The sequence below is a fragment of the Heterocephalus glaber genome, unplaced genomic scaffold, assembly GCF_053883595.1.
Source record: "Heterocephalus glaber isolate CG9 unplaced genomic scaffold, H.glaber_assembly_v1.0 deba00001556, whole genome shotgun sequence".
NCBI lineage: Eukaryota > Metazoa > Chordata > Mammalia > Rodentia > Bathyergidae > Heterocephalus > Heterocephalus glaber.
Window position 1 is genome coordinate 4,359,864 of NW_028258347.1, and position 18,566 is coordinate 4,378,429.

At 54.5% G+C, this 18,566-nt stretch overlaps 2 long non-coding RNA genes across 2 annotated transcripts; one reads left to right on the forward strand and one right to left on the reverse strand.

Annotated features, from left to right (window-relative positions):
- Positions 1–244: 244 nt before the first annotated feature.
- Positions 245–15,926, reverse strand: LOC147824047 (uncharacterized). Its single transcript, XR_015442975.1, has 3 exons — positions 15,797–15,926; positions 5,746–6,475; positions 245–5,281 (listed from the first exon to the last, which is right to left on the reverse strand). It is a non-coding gene; the product is annotated as an uncharacterized LOC147824047 (long non-coding RNA).
- On the forward strand, positions 13,991–16,167 carry LOC110350368 (uncharacterized). The gene is made up of 2 exons (XR_002396913.2): positions 13,991–15,171; positions 15,816–16,167. It is a non-coding gene; the product is annotated as an uncharacterized LOC110350368 (long non-coding RNA).
- Positions 16,168–18,566: the final 2,399 nt, after the last annotated feature.

Below are 18,566 nucleotides of genomic sequence, written 5' to 3' on the forward strand. Positions count from 1 at the left end.
TTTGAAGATCAGGGGGAAGAGACTGAAATGAGAGAGAGCTCAGGTTGTGATACTGCAGGCTTTAGGGTTTGGATAAAGGCCTCGCTGCTCCCGGTCTTTGTCATCCGCAGCTTCCTGTATTTGCTTCTGCTGCTGCCTGCCTGGTGCAGGGCTCAGCAGGGGAGAAAACTGAGTTCTGCACAGCCTGTGGAGTCAGACGGACAGGGTCCCAGGATGAACCCCCCGGGCATCGTGCTCCTAAAAGGCAACAATAGAATATGAGCAAAGTTGAAAATGAGCAAATGAAGTTGCACTGAGCTGGGAGAGAGGTCTGTGGAAGAGCAGACACAAGAAAGCAGCTGAGGCGCAGCAGAGGGGCCAGGTAGAAGTAGGCGGCCGCTAATGTGGGGTCGCCGGGTGCTCTGAACTCAGGCTCCGGTGTCACAGCCCTCAGGGCTCCTGGGGGGTCATTCAGGCAGTGACAGAACAGCCCTGCATTGTGGATCTGAGCTGTAAAAGGCGTGTCCTCCAGAGCCTGCTCACCCCTTGCTCATTCTACTATTTATCCAAATCATATCCTGGAGAGCGGATACAATTTTACTTTTAAAAAAATGAGCAACAGTCAAGAATGCAAAATGCCAACAGGGAACAAGGAATGCATTCTCTAATCTGAAGATTAAGCAGAATCCAGGCCACATACGGCAGCCTTCATGTACAGGCACGAGCTTGGAGCCAAGCAGGGCTCACTGGAATTAATATGCAGAGAGGTTTTCATCCAAAATCAAACCAAACAAAAGAATCCCATGCAGAAGTGCAGGTGTTTTCAAAATATATAGTGAGTGTTTAAATTTCAAAACTTGTCACTGTAAAGTCACATTGCCATGAATCGGCCTCAAATACTCCCCTCACTTGGAAAGCACTCACCCCATCTCTCTGGAGTCCTCTGGAGGACTGAGTGTCCCTGTGGGTGTGGCCAGAAACAGGCCGAATGCTGCTGCCGAGCACCATCTAATAGACCCACGGCTCGTAAAAACCACAGCTGTTCTCATCCACCTCACTCACTGGATCTGGCACCATGCGACTATACCAAGGGTGTATGCATATAACCGAACTCATCAAATTGTACCCGCTGAACATGCCCAGAGTTCCTGTGTATCAGTGATAGCTCGATAGACCTGTTAGGGACAACATCACACAACTGTGCTGGACACAGAGTCAGCACCGTTTACCTGATAGCTGCTGTTCCCAATCTCGGCGCTCATCAGGATCATTTGGGAAACTGAAAACGCCTTGATCTTATCCCCAGATAACTGCACTGAGGTGCAGATCCCAAACTGGGGATCGGAATGCACTCCTCAGAGAATGCCAGGGTGCAGCCAGGACTGAGAGCCCCTGCACTGGGTTACAAATGCCATGCATGGCTGGATTTTCCTTATTCCACTCTTCAGTCTCAGCATTTAAGCCGGGCCTGAGTGTGTGTGTGCGTGTGTGTGTGTGTGTGTGCATGTGTGTGAGTGTTCATATACCCGTGCCGCTGTCAGGAAAACACTGGCCCGCTCTGCACTGCAATACTGCACACAACAGCAGTTTAAGGGACAGCTGCCAATCCACGCTCAGCTCAAAACACTCAGCAGACAGCTCTGTCCTGAGTGTGCGCCACTTATGCTCAGGACAGCATGGCAGCTGCACGGACCCCGCCAGTCACTTCCCACTGCACACGCGCTTCTCCTCACCTGGTGGTTCCTCTCCCCTCCGGTGGCCTGGAGCCAGATCTAGCAAGCCTGAGCACCCTGTGCTTGCAGTGAGGGCTGCTCTCCTGCTGCCACACTCCTTCCTCGCCTGCCAGACACGTGGCCTGTGCGTGCCTTCTCGCGAGAGCCTCCTACTCACAGGCACTGCTGAGAGCACCACACCGGGAGCCCTGGGCCCGTCCTCTAGCACCTTCACGGCTGCCTGCGCAGCGCTTTCCCCACACGGGTGTTTTCTCTGTAGAGCTCATAGCTGCTTTCTCGTGCCCGGGACACGCAGCAGCAGCTCGGCACTCTCCTGGGGACCATTTTAAACAGTGACCTTATGAGGAATCAGGAAGCGGGCTTCACATGTAGCTGGAAGAGGACCCTGGCAGGCCCTCCTCTTCCCTCGCCAGCACGGTGCACGCCCGGCGTCCCGCTGCACACAGCTCCACGGCACAGGGAGGCTCTGTGGTGCTCACCTGGGGGTCGCAGGTAAACACCAGACAGCTGGCAAATTCCCAGCTACCAAGCCCCTGAATGCTGGCAAACAGCTGTGTCGATGTGACCAAGTTTAAGATTGTGACCCTCGAATTCAGATATTTCTAGTCTGGGCTGCACTTCTCCTCCCAGCCTTAACCCAGTGCCCTCCCATCTCCCCTCTGCATGCTCATAATCACTCCAGAAAAATCTCCCTTCACGGTCAGAGTCCTCTCTCTCCGCCTCTGTTGCCTGGACATTCCGCAGAGATATCGCCATTCCAGAAAGAAAAGAGCTCTGGACGTCTGGACGTCCTGGGTGTCACATGGCCTCCAAGCTTCCGCACTCCCTGTGTGGACAGCGCCCCGCACAATGGGCCCGCCAGCCACAGGCGTCCCCTGACTGGAGAAGCAAGGAAGGCGCTGTCTCTGGCAGTGCAGGACACCAGACGCCAGGGCCCGACCACACTCCAGAGCCGCACACTGACGTGGCCCGGGAAGTTCACACCACACACGTCACTGCCCAAGAGAGAAGCTCTCACTGAGAATAGCAGTGTTCAACTAGGCCTTTTCTCTGTGACATACCCTGCAGGTTAGAGCTACGCGGGAGCTGCTCGGCAGTATTCAGTTCCAGGGATTGATTTCAGATTTGTATGAAAAAGCAAAACATATGGAAGAGCCTGTTTTAAAGGACAGCGTTCTTGCCATCTGAGGGCTTGTTCTGCATTGCAAACTTGGCCACACACCTTTCTTATAGGTGAGAGATATGTGGATGTATGTGTAGATATAAATATAAGCACAAATCCAGTGCACATAGGAGAGGTGTATGTGTGCCTATGAGGATGAATAAATATATACACTTATGTTTTCAGGATAATTATAATTTCCTCTTGTGTGAGTTATTTTACAAGTTGAAGAAAACCAAAAACTGGAGACAAAGAGCCGTGGGATGCATGTGCTTTCCAGTCTAAGAGGGAATGCAGACCAGGAGTGGGACCGTTCCTTTCTTCAGCCAGCTACTGGGAAAAGAGAAGCAAGCATGTGCGCTCCTCATTAAGTCCTTATTATCTTTAGTTTCTATTTTGGTATCGGCTGCCAGGAAATGGAACTAATTACCTTAGTGTCCAATAAAGAAAGTTCAGAAAACCAGATGTTAGGTGAGGAATTAATTTCGGCACAGAGAGCATGTATAGAAATACGGATTCTCCAAGTTTTTTATCCAATTCATAGCCAAATAAAATAATTTAATTTTGTCTTCAGTAAGCATGCGGTGTACTTTCGGGGCATTGAGGAAAACACGTCAGTCATCCTACTTCAAGGTGACCCAGTAGAATGTCCATGTTTCCAAAGTCCGTGGATGTCACAGATACCTACTTCCTGACCTACCTTTACCTTAAGTTTTTCTAAAATTAGCCTCCACCAAGAAGGGGCAGACAGAAGATTGTGTCATCAGAGAGTCTCTCAACACACCCCAGTCAGCCCTGCTTTCCATGAGAGCTTCTCCAAATCTCCTAAGAGCAAGGGTGCACAAATCAGCAGGCACTTGATCCAGGTTTCTCTCTGTGGGACCAAAGGAAACTGAGGCTGCAGGGAAGTGGCCCACAGCTCTGCTCTCCTCCATGATGAAGGTGTGGGCCATCAGATCTCAAAGGTGCTGAGAGATAAACTCACCCCAAACCTCATGACACCTACAGCCAAGCCAAGGTCCAGCAAGTGGACTCATTGTTCAGTGGAATCATCTGCAGGCAAGGACTTAGGAAGTCACTCTCTGCATCAGCACAACAGCTCCCTGAGCAGACGGTGCAGGTGCTAGCCCCTGTCTGCCCACTCTTGGGGGAACTTGCATCTGCCTCCAAGCATGCTTTGCCCTCTGGGGGAGGAGAGCAGATGGCCATCTGGTGCCTGGTGCCTGGTGCCAACCAGGGAGAAGTCCACAGGGGCAAATGCAGAGGAAATGAAAGCGTCACCAAAAAGAGAAGACGGAAATGTCTGAAAATTGGAAAACAGGACCCCTGGGCAGTGAAACCAAAACTAATTCTCTGAAAGAAGCAGTGAATGAGTAATATCAACAATCATGACCAAGAGAAAGAAACACAGTAAGGCTAGGTGTGGGAAAGGGTCCCAGGCATGATCTGTGTGTACCCTGAGGAGTCACGGTTTAGTCACAACAGCACCATGGGCAGCATCCTTCTGCCTGGGAAGAGCAGAGAACAGAACCAAGCCCTGGGCCCCCAGACCTCGAGCTCCAGAGAGAAGTCAGGGCCAATGTCCGCGGGTGGGACAGCATCCAGCAGGCACAGGGCATCCTCGTGGGCAGACCTGGAGGAGGCGATGTTGGGTTGAGATTGGAATCCCAGGAAGAGTCCCACAGCCTGCTTTCCAGGGAGACAGAGGCAGGGGACCAGGCACTGAGGGCAGCTGCAGATTTCGGGAAGGTGGGCTGATGCATTCATCACACAGGAGCAAAGGAGGGGCTGGCGAGGTGCCTACGTGCAGGCCAGGCGCTGGTGAGTGCGGAGACAGCGCCCTCCGCAGTGCGGGATCGCGGGGCGGCGGCGTCCCGAGGGATGCCCGGCCACGCCTCCGTGGCAGTGCTCAGCAGAGGGCTGAGAGCCCGCCCGCCCGGAGGGACTGGGACAGCGACCACCTCGTGTTGTGTCCCGGCAGGAGAGGGCCGGCCGAAAGCTCAGGAGGGCGCAGAGAGAAGGAATCTCAGGAGCGGACAGAGAGAAGGAACGCGGGGTGGCGCCTCCTAGCGACTGCTCTGACCCCATGGTGAGCCCCGCCTCGCAGGGCGTGTGGACTCTACAGCTCGTGCAGCCAAGTGGATTATTAAACATACTTGCCTAGGGTCCTGCACACCCAAATCTCACCCCCACGTCATTTTTCAATCCACAAATGAAGAAAACCACCGCCTTTCCCGAGCAGTCCTGCAAGAAAGCGTCATCTGTCCTTTGCTGCATCCGCAGTGAGTGTGAACAGCACAGACCTCACACAGCCTGGGCCGGCCTCCGGGGACGTGGGCTCCCCTGGCCTGGAGGTGAAGGAGCGTCCACCTTAGGGAGAAAGGGCCCTTCAGAATGCCGGGCTTACCTGGAAAATAAAGCACATCATTATGTCTCAGTTCTAGCATCTGCAGTCTCAGAGGGGAATCCTTGGAACTGCAGATTCCTCTTTTTTTTAATCCCACAAAATACCTAATTTTAGGAGCAGCCAACATCATTTTAGGTGATTTGCCCAAATTAAACCCTGTTCATCCTGGACGTTGGAAGGCAAGACAGTTTTAGTTCCCACAAAAGATTAATTAAGCAAACATTTAGCTAGAGGGACACATGATAGCTAAACAGACCTGTATGACAGATTTAGACTCTAAAACAACTGGAATTGTAAGGTGATCATGAAACACGCCATTAGGGCTATCCTTGCTACGATTTATCTTTTGTATTTCTCACTCAAAGTTGGCGTGATTAAGGAAATGCTGAAGGCTATTGTGCTCGATGGCTTACAAACATAAATATTTAAAAGAGTTTGATTCCAACATTCCGACAACTTATTACCTCACTCCTTTAATGTGCAGAGAGCTGGCGACTCAGAATAAAATGTCAATTATAATGGAGCTAAGTATTTCCAGTCTAGAAAATGCTTTCACGTGACTAGTTCTTCTATTCCATTGTGCTTATGAGTAGACTTACAAGAAATCACTCAAGAAGCCGCTGGAGTAAAAATAGTTTTCAGTTGTAGGAAAATCAAAATTTATTCATTGTGACACATAAGCCACTGCAGTCTTACCGCACTATGATGCTATTCATTCTAGGATAAGAAGAAATGAGTTTCACTGAGATCGGGCTAAAGTGCCGGATGCCTCTATTTCGCTGTTTATGTATGCTGCTGAGTGGTCGGCTATTCTGTTCTTTGCAGTGTAGGCTGCGATCTCTTCATACCCAGGAAATCTGTGCTCTCCGAGGCCCAGCGATCTGCTCGTCTCCTTTCTTGTTGTGCACTGATTCTTACACTGCAGGGCAGTGTCAGAGTTCACACTGCAAGCGAGCGAGGAAACACGCACCAGACAAGGGTTCACAGAAGACCTTCGGCCTGGCAACTGAAATGCTCACAGAAACCACACTGCCGGGCCCAGTGCTGGGGCCCCTCCCCAAGCAGGGTCTGTTCACCCGGGTGGCTGTGGTGGGCCGAGACGCGGTGCACACAGTGGACGTTGGCGGTCACCACTAACAAGCTTGACCACCGTCTTGAGAGACAGTGTGGGACGTGAGTCAATACGGGTGCTGACTGCGACAGAAAGGAAAAACAATTCCAACTTAAAAACAGCACCCTGTGGCAACACTGAACGTCTGTTTCTCTGAAACTACACCGCCGCTGGCTGGTCCTTCATGCATCCAGCAGCTGCCTGAGGTTTTGCACAGGCACCATTCCTGGCAGGCCCTCCAGGGCTCCCGGTCTGTCCCTGGAGGAGCCAGAAGTGATTCTCCCTCCAGGAACCAGTGGGGGCCACACAAAGGAGCCAAGGGAGCCTGGAAACAAACTCTGCAGCATTTCTGAACCCCCAGTTCACCTGCCTCTCAGAGCCAGCCAGATGAAAGGCAATCTTCACCTTATTTCTCCCACCTTGCTTCTTAGGAACTCATGATTAAATTTTTATAACATTGAAAATATTGAAAACTTCCTTGGTTCCAGAGAAGCACCCTTATAACACACGCATCCAGCACAAAGTGAGCCCTAATTAGCCAGCTCACTTAGCATCTGGGTCCTCTGTCCGTTACTGTAATGAGATAGCTAAGCTAAGTAATCTTGGAGAGAAAGCCTACTTGGGCTCCTGACTTTGGAGACTGGGGTCCGCGGTCAGCAGGTGCTACTGTACGGCTCTGCAGCTGGTGCGTGCGCCAGGCAGCCATGGTGGAGCGGGAGGCAGATCTCAGGAGCTGGAGACCAAAGACAGCGGCAGGGCCAGCCCCACCCTGCTCCTGGGCACACCTCCAGGCTTGGGAGCCTCCCTGCACCCCACTGCTGATGGACATGGCACAACCCACAGAGGCAAAGCCACAGATGGTGGAGTTCTGGCCTCCTCCTGTAGCAGGGTTTTTCTTAAAATAAGCAAATGAGCCAGTTATGACCAAAGCATCACTGCAAGATGGAACGATGCTCCGGAATTCGGCAGCAGAGTTCTTACAGGAGATGAGGCCATTGCTTGCTCTGATTTGTGACTGGGAGTGACATCCGGCTCGGCAGAAGGCCAGCTCTGGGAGGCGAGGCCCAGAGGGCAGAATGGGAAGGACCTCGGGCAGCGAGGACGGAGGAGGGCAGACATCTGCGGCTCCTTCCCGGGCTCTGCAGGGGCTGCGGGAGAGCCGCGGGCAGATGGGGGGTTTGGCAGCAGAATCAGAGTCGGGGAGCGAGACAGCCAGGCCAGGCTCTGAGGTTGAGGACATTAGGGGAGTCAGTCAGCCGCTTCTGTGCCTGGCCCTTACACGTGAAGTCGTGAGGACAGAATAAGACAATGTGCAGTGTGCTAAACCATAGAGTAATTATCCACATAGCCATCATTTTAGCGTATGTAGTAGGTAACGTGACCCCGGGAGATGGCCCACAGTGAAGCAATGAGCATGAAAGAGTCTTGGCCTCTGATTCCTGCTCTGGAAAATTCCTCAGGTCAGTTCAGGACACATTTTAAGGAAAAATATGGGAAGTGCTGCCCACCTTCTGCATCACTGACCCGAGAAGGAAGATGCGCAGGCGCAAACGATGGCAACACCTCGAGTGAGCATTCTGAGGAATGGTTTAAAGGTCACCAGTGACCTCTGACCTCAACCCTCAAAGAAAGGGAGTGCATTTATTTTAGTGATGTGTCAAGGTCAGACATCTGGGAGGATGCAAACTGGGTGCTGGCCCTGGAATAGCACAGGGCGCTCACACCAGCCCAGCAAGACAGAAAGCCCAGAGCCTGTGGGCAAAACAGGCAATACTCCTGCAAAGCCAGCAAAAGAAAACCAGAACAAAGCAGAACACATATTCTTGCCCCTCTTCCCACCATGGAAAAGGTGGAAGCCAGGAAAATAACTTCCCACCCGGGACACATTTATGACAAAATATTGAAAGCTGGCTTTAACACCTGTATTTTTTTCCCCTTAACTTCTGCTTCAGGCTTGGGTCTTCAAATCACTCCACTTCTTGCTGATAATCCTTTTAGGCACCAGATCACAAAGCTTTTCTTAAAATAAGTATTCTACAGCCTAACTTGCAAAAATCTTATTCTAAAATCTCCTTTTGTCTTTCTGTAATGGAACAATGGTGGTTCTTTATAAACACACAGAGTTCATTACTAGTAGCATAATGCACTTTCCTGTGGGGAAGCAGGAAGCTCCTTTCGCTGTAATCCGATGTGCTGGTGTTGGTATGGATCTCTGATTTCTGTCCGGTGCGGCTCTGTTTCTCACAGAGGTTCCTGCAGGGCAGGAGTTCCACACCCACAGTGCCTGTCAGCATTTCTGTGCAAAACACTGCCAGAAATACCCAAAATAAACATCATGAAAATAGCTGAGTTGAAGTGTTTCCAGAGTCAACCTGCATAACTAAACTCCCTGAAAGCCGGTTAAAAATTGCAAAACTCGGGTCATCAGCTGTACTTCTGCTTGCAGATTGCAATGGGACTCACACTCAGAACTGCAGGAAAAGTAAAAGGTAAGCTTTGCAGCAGGGTGTGTCATCAAAGAGGAGACGCTGGCTGACTTGGGGGGTGGGGTGAGGTATAGCGGTAGCCCAGAGCTCCTCCCAGGGCTGACGGACTCTGCACCATGCTCAGCTGATCTGCAGACAGCTCCCACAGCAGACCAGGCTCACTTTCTGGGGACCATCAGCTCCAAGACTAGAGAGAGGATCACTTGACCCTTTGGGAAAAGTCCTCAACTGAAATTTGGTAACCCAAGACAGGTGAAAATCCCACGTTCGGCAGTGCGTCCCACGGGGAGTCACACGTGCCTCACCTGTGTGAGCAGCATTGCTCACCCCCGGGAGTAAATAGACCTGCAGGTGCTCAAGCTCCCAGGGGAAAGGAAGGGTCTCCCATGCAGCAAGGGGAGTTTATCCACGGGGTGCTCCCCAAGCCCTTAGAGCCTCCTCTGCAAGGCTCCTTGACATGTCCAAGCCCCAGGGGCAGACGGGAGGAAATTCTGCCCGAATTGATGGAAGCAGGCACTGCCCCTCGCTTCCGACCTTGAGTCGCCCTCAGACTCCCAGCTCTGAGATTCCTGGGCCGACTGCCTGTCACTCCCGCAGAGGTTTCCCTACGTCACACGGGTGACACTGGAGACAGCAGCAGACCCTGAGAATTGGTGGCTCTCCTGGTGCACCCAGGACACAGACAGCTATCGAGGGGCGGCCTCTCCCTTGGGGTCACAGAGTCCCCCTTTCCTCCCCGGCTCTCCTCAGAGCATTTGGGCCTGTCTCTCAGCAAGCAGGGCTTCCGAGATGAGCGAGGATGTGTCCTCCAGAGGCACTGGGCAGGGCTTCCTACAGGAGGGGACACTGCACAGCCTGCCCTTCCCAAGGGAACTGAAGACACAGGAAAACCCTGCAGACATGAAGACAAGGCGCTGCCTCACACACACCCTATCTCTCTTCAGTTTTAGTTTAAACATGAAAATTAGCGTCATTATGCATTTAACAAAGACAAAGACCTGTGCTTCAGAAGTTTTAGCTCTTGGCCTGGTGACTGTGGCGCTTGACAGCGGAGGCACCAGGTCTGCCTGAACCCAGAGCCCGTGCTGCCCAGCCCCTCCGGGCCCAGGCTCACAGCAGCCAGCACCACAGAGGGGACATCGAGCTTAATAAACAGCTGCCGCTGGGGAGGTGAACCCCAGCGCAGGCGGCTTCTCGGCTCTCCGGCACAAGGCGCCGAGCACCCGCTAGGGGAAGGAGGGGCTGGAGTTCGGGCATGAGCAGGCGTGACGGGCAGCAGGCTCAGCAGCAGCTCTGAGACCCCGCCGTTGAGCAGTACCTGGGTGTGCTCAGCCCTGGGGGCAGGGGCCCGCGGGTGAGCCAGAGGGCCTTCCTGGGTGGGCCCCCGTAAGCCTGTGTTGGGGAGACGCTGGGGAGGGGAGAGAAAGAGGAGAAACCGAGCAAGAGTGCTGGGTGCACGCCAGGATCTCACAGCCTGATCTTGGGAGCAGCTCCGGACGTTTTTGCCTCATTCTGCTCCTTGCAGGGAGGTGGTAGGCTGGGTGCCCAGGAGGGTGCAGGTGCCGGCCCGTGGGCTCGGGAGGAGAGACTGCCTGGGGCATCTGCTGCCAGGCTGCTTCAACTCAGGTCTGAGCTTTATCATTTGCTAGCAATGCAGCCACTTCCTTTGTCTCCTCATCTGCAAACCGGAACTCTTCAGTTCTGCGGAGCTGGCGTAGATCACCTGAGTAATAAGCGCTGGGAACTCCAGACTAGGGCTTGGCAGGGGCTAGGCACTCAGCACAGCTCAGCGAGCGCGTGAGTAATCGCCGCAGGGAGAAAGTGTTTTCCCAGCTAACAATGTATGCGAAGAGCGGGGCTGCCTCAGAAAGAAGCAGGACCTAAATGAAGGAGTCACGGGGGAGCGCAAAGCCTCAGCGTTCCTGGGGAGACTGGCGATCAGCCTGCGTGCGCCCTGAACATCCGTCTTGGCGTAGATGGACCGCTAACGGCCAGAGCGCACCGGAGGAGGTGGGGGGCTTCATCTGGGTGGGCTCCGCACGCTTTCTGTCAAGCCTTCCTTCTCACTGCTGCGCCTCTGCCCTGCACAGCGATCGCACTGCCCGCCCGCCCGTGGGAGCGAGCGCCTCGCAGCGACCCGACCGACCGTCGTGGCTGGTCCGCTGGCCCCGCCCGCCCGCATTCGCCTCTTGCTCCTTCTCGTTTGAGAAGCCTCCGTCTCCGAATTTCCTGCCGCCTGTCTGGCCTTGCACTCTTCCACTGCTTAGGCATGGGTTTCTCAGCGAGGAGCGGCGTGTGTGCAACTGCGCCCCTCCTGGGGCCCTGGCTTCCTGCCCGCCCGGTGCTGAGCGCCGAGGGCCCGGCCGCCTGGGGCTGACAGGCAGCTCAGAGTTCGCCCTCCTCGCCCACCTCCCGGGGCTCCCACAGCCGCCCCACACAGTCACGCTGCCCATACCAGAGGCGCGGCCAGGCACGGTCCTTGGACACAACTGTTAGTTGCGGTTCCGACTAACTGCCGTTTCACAGCAATGCTAATCGAGGAACATCTCCAGTTAGTAGGGTTCCCCCTCCAACCAGCCCTACAGCCCCAGCTTGGCCGGGGGCCTCCGGCTCTTCCATCCCAACCCTCCCGGTCCTCTCCTCTGCTCTTCCCGCCTGGCTCCTGGCCCTCCGTCTATCCAGCCTCATTGGGCTCCTCTCTGGAGCTGCTTGCCGCTGCTTCAGTCCAAGCCCCTGCTCCCACTCCCCACTGGGGTGAGTATGAAACCAGCCTGGGCCTTTACGAAGGAGCTGGTTGAAATGAGAGAACTGGAGCTCTATTTGCAGCAGGAGACAGACTTCCCCGAAGACTCTCAGTAGGGAAGAGGAAGGCACCCTGTCTGCCCTCTCCTCCTCTCTGTTGCCCATCAGAGACGAACACAACTGGCAAGCAAGGCCTCATGCCCACTGCGCCAAGCCTCTTCCGCGAGCTGAAGCAGGGCTGAGATGCAGCTCTGGAACAGGCACTGGCTTAGCATGCACAAGGCCCTGGGTTTGAGCCCCAGCACCTGCGGCTAGAGGCTGAGTCCCTGCCCATGCGACATGAATGGAAACCACATCGCCAGAGCTTGAGCTGCGCCCCTTTTGGAGCTGAGGAATCCCCGTCCCTTCAGCTCTCCCCTTGTCTGGCCTGGACCTCGGCCAGAGCTCTCAGGGAAATCACTGGCCTCCCATCTCTGCTGGCTCAGATCCTCCCGGAGCAGAAGGGTGGAGCGGGCCCGGCCACCTCCCTGTCCTCACTCTGTCTCCCCAGCCTCCTTCCTGGGGGAGCCTCCATCAGAGTAGGCAGGGGTGGAGGCCGCCCAGCCGATGCCTGCTCTGTGGATCCCAGCTTGCATTCTGCTGGAGCAGCTTCTGGTGAGGAGAGGTCTTCAAATGCGGAGCCCAAGAGGATCAGCTGTCGAAATGCCACCACCCATCTGGCCGGCAGGGACTGGGTGGCCGGCACATTTCCCGGAGGGTCCATGCTGGCCGGCAGCAGTGATGGGTCTGCCTCATCAGAGAAGCTGTGCACCACCACAGTGACAGCCGGAGTCTGGCCGTGGACGCCCCAAGGCCTCCAGACTGCGTGGAAGAGCCCGAGTGACCCGGTGCGTAGGAGGATGTGAGTCAGAGTGCTGTGGGGCAGCCGGGCTGGCCCACAGGACTCCCCAGGCCTCTCCTGTCTCTCGGTCCCTGCTCCATCAGTCTGGGGCGTAGTGATGGAAGCCTCTGAGGCCCAGCCACAGATCAGCAGCTGGCCCAGACCGAGCGTTGCCACCAGTACTAGATGATTGCCAGGATTTTAGTCCCAGATGATCCCGGGGTTGCTGGCCAGGCCAGATGGAATCCTGCCATTTCTGGGGGCTGCCACTTCCTCCTGGGGTAACCAGGGTGGCAGAGGCTGAGGAGGAGGGAGCACTGTGCTGATGCCCTGGGCTCAGCCACACAGCCACCTCCAGCCCAGACACCGGAGTCCCCTGGGGCCCATGGCCGTTCCTGATGAATTGACTTTTAGGCAAGGTCTCGCTGTGCAGTCCAGCAGACTTGCACTGGCAGTGGTCCTCTTGCCTCAGCCTCCCACGTGTGGGGTTACAAATGTGCCCCACCACGCCTGGCACATGAGGAATGTTTGTCCAATAACCCTAAGGCAATCAGGCTGTGAGTCCTCCTTTAATTATTCCTGAGGCGCCAACCTCCCCTCCCTGCCAGCAGCCCATTTTCGGCGTGGTTCTTCCTTGCGCTCAGGAAACCCCCTGCCTTGGACCTGTGGCTAGCTGGGGCTCCGTTCGTGTTCTCACGCTGCTCCTGCTTTAGTTAGGGAACAAAGAGCACGAGTCCTGGATCATTTGAGTTTTGTGTGTTGAAGGCAAACAAAGCAAGAAACAAAAACGAATGGGTCTGGGCTGAGCAAGGAGGCAGAGGCAGGGCAGGCTGGGTCCTGTAAGGAGGAGCCACATTGGGTCTGCACACAGGAAATCGCTGCAGCCTCCCTGGCAGCCTGAGGAGCCCTGGAGCAGGGCCACCTGGAGCTGGAGCACCCGCGGCCCACGGCGGTCTCACCCCAGCTCCTTCAGCCACCCCTGCCGCACGGTGGGGCCCGGGCCATGGAGCCGCTCAGGGACCTCCCTGCCCGTCTGAAGCAGTGGTGACCTGCACATGGAGAAGCGCAGGTAGAGCAGCATCTGCCCATCGGCCTTTTCGAATCGGATCAGTTGACACCAGGCCGGGGCAAGTCCTCTCCATGCAGCCAGTTTCTACTCAGACACTGTTTCCTGAGGACCCTCAGGCACTGTGTGGATTAGTCTCCAGAAAGCCCCACAGGGTGGGAAAGAGGCACGCACAGGCTGGCCTCACCATCGTGCTGTCCAGAAGCCTCAGAGCCACCCGCTGGCTGGCGAGGTGGAAGCTCTCGGGCTCTAGACGTCCCCACTTTACAGGGGACACTTCTCCACCTAAGCCCCAGAAAGAGTGAATTTTTTCAAATTCTTGACTTTAAGAACATGAGAGTGAGGTTTAAGTGCCATTTTACTCATGTTTGGACAGAAAATGTGGCTAATTTAAGCAGATCAATACTGCTGAGAGATTTGTCTGGAAAGTTACCAACTCGTCCCTGGGTATTTGCATCCAGTAATAAGGATGTCATCAAAACTATTGACTTTACTCTTCAGTGTTTACACTCAACTCTCATAAAGAGCGTCCACGTTCTCGAGCTAACAGTAAGGGAGATGCACGGATCTCCCACGGGAAGACAGCTGCTCAGAGCTCAGCACAGGAGCTTCTCAGGGGCCCGGGAATGCTGTGCCCCCTGCAACCGTGAAAGCCAGGCTTGGTGGTGAGAGTGGAAGAGCCCTGTTGTAAAGTAGTGGTCAGTTATGTTCCCCGGTGCACCCAGGGATGCTGCTAGCCCAGATGGAAACCAGAGAGAAAGAGGGAGAGAGAGGGAGAATCGCCACATCTTTTCCTCTTAGCAGATGGAAACCTACACCAGGATGGGCTGGACTCGAACTCCTTCTAACCATCTGTCAGTGATTTATTTGCACCCCACAGCCTGGTGGCTGGAATGGCAGTGATTCATCATTTCTGGCCGGTCATCTGCCGCTCCTCGGGTGGCAGCCCACTCGCAAGGTCTTGCTGGTGGAGGAAGCCGTGGGTGGACCACGGTCCCTGCTGCCCATGGTTTCCTGGGCTCCAGGTACAGGACAGTCCGACAAGGTCCTACGGTGCAGAGGTCACTGAGGCAGAATTAGAACATGGGTTTGCCACTGTCAGCAGCACGGTTGTCACTGAAACTTCTCGTTATCATTTACGCTGGGCCGGACCCAGGCCAAGACTAAGCTCTCTGCGAATCGTTTAATTAACCCTCACAATTTCTCCAAGTGCAAGTGCAGTTGCTGTGCTTTTTGACAGATACAGGAACTGAAGCTCACGGAGGTTAAATAGCTTTAGCAAGGCAGCACAAGAACCATCCCGGAGCCCGAATGTAAGGCGCACTCCCAGGCTCAACCCACCGGAAGTTCCTTCGCCTCAACACTGTCCCCAGATGTGGTGTCACTTGAGCTGCCGCCCCACGTGATCCCCTCCTTTGTTGAGCCATAAGCGTGAGTGTCAGTCACAGGGTCCCAAAGGCCGCACCCGGTGGGGTGCTGAGGGCTGGGGTGACAGAGCGGAGGGGCGGGAACGGGAACGGGGCGCTGTTGAAATTGAAGCTAACTTCACAGCGCTGGGGATCCTGCCTCCTGGAAGCGGCAGGGAGCAGGGAGCGGACCGCAGAGGTTTGTAACAGAGCAGAACTGTTCACAGGGGGCTGGACGGAGCGGGCCGGAGCGGGACGGAGCGGGAAGGGGTCTCACAGGGCGCGCAAGCGGCTGACGGAAGGAGCCAGCCAGGGCGCTGAGGCTGGAGGCCCCGAGCGAGCGCGGCCCTGCACACGCCTGCAGCGGAGAGAAAGCCGAGGAAAGTGACTTTGTCTACTCTTGAGAAAGGGCGGGCATTCACTTATAATTCTATTGTTCTGTTCCCCGAAACCTGCTCAGCCTTGCTGTGTTCTGAAATTTCAACCCCAGGGCTCCGCCACCACTTACACACTGGGGACGGAGAAAGCGGAGAGAGCCGGGCTCTGCGGGGAGCGTGCCTCGGGCCGGGCTGACTTTCGCGTCTTGCCGCCGCCCGCCGCCAGGTGGCGCCACAGCCCCGCCGTGGGCGTGCAGAGGCCCGGGCTCCGTGCGCGCTGGACGCGTGCCTGTCCCGGGCAGCTCCAGCCCAGCCCAGCCCAGCCCAGCCGCCCGCGGCCCGGTCCCCGCCGCCTCTCCCCGGCCCTCCGGCCGCCCTTCCGTCGCAGGCCCGACCCCCGCGCCCCCGCCCTGGCCCATGGGTCCTTTCTCCCAGAACACCACTCACTTCGGCCTGAACGGTGCAGGTCGGATGAAGGAGACATGGGCGAGACGCAGACCAGCGAAGCGTCCTCTGCAGTTTCTCGTCAATAATTGCTAAAAACAGATCCAGACACCCCACGCCTGCCTCGGCAGCCGGTGAGTCAAGAGCGCCTTTCTTTGATCACGAAGTGAAAGCCCAGAGAAACGATGTGGGAAGCTGCCAAGTGGACGCGACCCTTTCCCAAGCGCTGTCCGTGCATCCAGACAAGAAAGAAGCGAGCTCTGCCAGCTCCGTGTGTTCCGGACTTCGTGATTTCTGCAGGCTCCATGCCCTGGAACTGAACCTCTTGCCGTAGGTTAGCAAACTGACGGTTAAACACGAAGTTTCCCAAGGTGGTCTTTGTGAGAAGCCCACGCAGTGTTTCACAGTATCTGTGTGTGTGTGTGAGTGTGTGTGTGTGGTCTTCGCCGCTTTCTCCTTGCTGGGACAAAATGCCCAACACCGCAGGATGAGGAGCAGTTTACTGTGGTTTATGTTTTCAGCCCATGTGTCACCAGCTCCAAGACACAAACCTGGCGGAGGAGCCTGGGCAGCAGGAGCAGATAGGGGGAAAGGCACCCAGAGGGGAGCATTCCCTTCCAGGTCACACCCCCGGAGCCACCGCCAGCTCCCCGCCTGCACACAGACAGCGTGTCCGCACCAGCTCCACCACGACCCAGGCTCCTTCCAAAAGCCCGCTGCCAACACACCAGCCCGGGGCCGTCCAGAGTGCAGGCGTCAGCACGCACGTTCCAGACCAGTGGTGGCGAGCCCATGGCATGCATGTCATTTGTTTGCCTTTTGAGATGGAAGATGCTAATGTATGAGTTGCTTTTTCTAAACTAAAACCTCGGTATTCAGGTTTAATGGAAGTGTTGGTTCTTTGAGATATAAGTGGGTTCGGGGTTGCAGTTTGGGGGCTCGTCTCTGAAAGCTTTGCTGTCACTGTCTAGACCTGGACCACCACATGTGCGCGTGTCACGTCCTACACAGGCGTCTTGCACCGTGTTGGAGCTGCCAGGAGTCTTCTCATGAGCTCCTCCCTGAGCCAATGAACCTAACATGAACCAGGCTAATTCCTTTTGTCCCTGGCCCTTTGTAAATTTTCACTATATGGAAGGGAGGAAAAAGGAGGGAAGGGAGAGAGAGAAAAAAAGAAACAAGAAAGGGAGAAGAGAGAAGAAGTCTCTATTTAAAAAAATCTAAATGCTTGTAAAGTCACCAAGATTTTACGCGTCCAACTCAGATGAAGAAATGTCAGCTGCCGTCATAGCTAGCACAATCTGCTTTAGGCTGGGTTACTATAAAGACTCCTAGCCTGACCCTCTCTTCTCTGGAACCAGCCCATGCCTCTAGCACTTTCCTCAGAACTTTCACAACTGTTTTGTTCTGATCTGCACCAATTTTGATCTATTTTCTGAAAGGTGTGGGTATTTGATATCGGATCCCTGTGTTTTCAGTGCCTTATCCAATGCTTTCCCCAGCTGAGGAGACAGCTACATAGTTAAGAAACTACACAAACTCTTTCTTAATCCTTAAAGGAGAAAACATATATCAAAGCCCATGGAAAAGTAGTGTAACTAAGGCTAGCATAAGGAAGCAACTACTTTTTACATGCAAACCAATATTATCAATGATTTGCTTTTTTTAAGGGTAAAACAGGTTAATTACTGAGTCTGAACTTTTAAATTCCCCAGCACACACACACACACACACACCCTGCACACAATTCCTATTCTATGAAAAACAGTCATAGTTGGTTCTTATTTATATTCCCCATGATTATATTTAATGAAATAAACTATTAGTTTTTTACCCTATGTTCACAAAATATCCCAAAAATCTGTTACGTATAAAAGCTCAGAGGCCCTGTTGGCAAATGCTATTTGGAGCAGGCAGCTGAGTGTTCCGGGATGAGGCCTTTCCCGCCCCAAGCCGGGGTCTGGGGGCCTCCTGTGCTCCAGGCCCCTGCTGCGGGGACCTGAGCAGCAGGCCCAGTGGTGCTGACACCTTCTCCCCTGTCCAGCCCTGCAGGACGAGACTCCAGCTGAGGTACAGAAAACGGTGTACTCCCACAGAACGCCCTGCGTTCTTTACTGCCCAAGGACACTCATGCCAGCTTTGGCCTTCTAACTTGGTAGCATAGGCGCCATCCACCTTTTCCTGGGAGAAGTACAGACATTTTTAGTTACATTTAAACTGTGATGATAAAAATAGGAAAAGTATTCTTTCCATCTGAAAACCAAGCAGCCTGGGTCTGTTTAGAACCTGACTGTTGTGCAGAGAATTTGGGCTTCTGGGGCCCAGAAGGTGCTTTGATCCTCCAGAGACTGCCTTTAATTCTGCCTGTTGGGTAAGATGAACCCTATCACCTCTTTAAAATTCACCTGCGTGGCCAAGTAGGATTTTCACTTCAAGTCGCAGTAAGTTTGGTTTCTTCTTGTAGTGAGTGCTGATGTAAGACATTGGTTTTTGAACAAAGAAATGGAAATTTTTTTTTTGGCAGGCCGCCAGGTCTACTGCCAGGTAGCAGAAGAGAAGTCGGAATAGTGCTGAGCTACCCGTGCCCGGAGTGGTGGCCTGAGCCTGGAGAAGTGAGGCCAAGGCCCTCAGGCCTGGATCTTCCCTGGTTCTACAGTTTCTTTGATGTAAGGACGCCCTGCTGCAGTGATGATAGCTCGGAATTCACGGGCCTGTGACCATGGACAGTTTGGAAGGTCCCTCTTGACGCTAGGACCCATCAAGGAAGTTATTC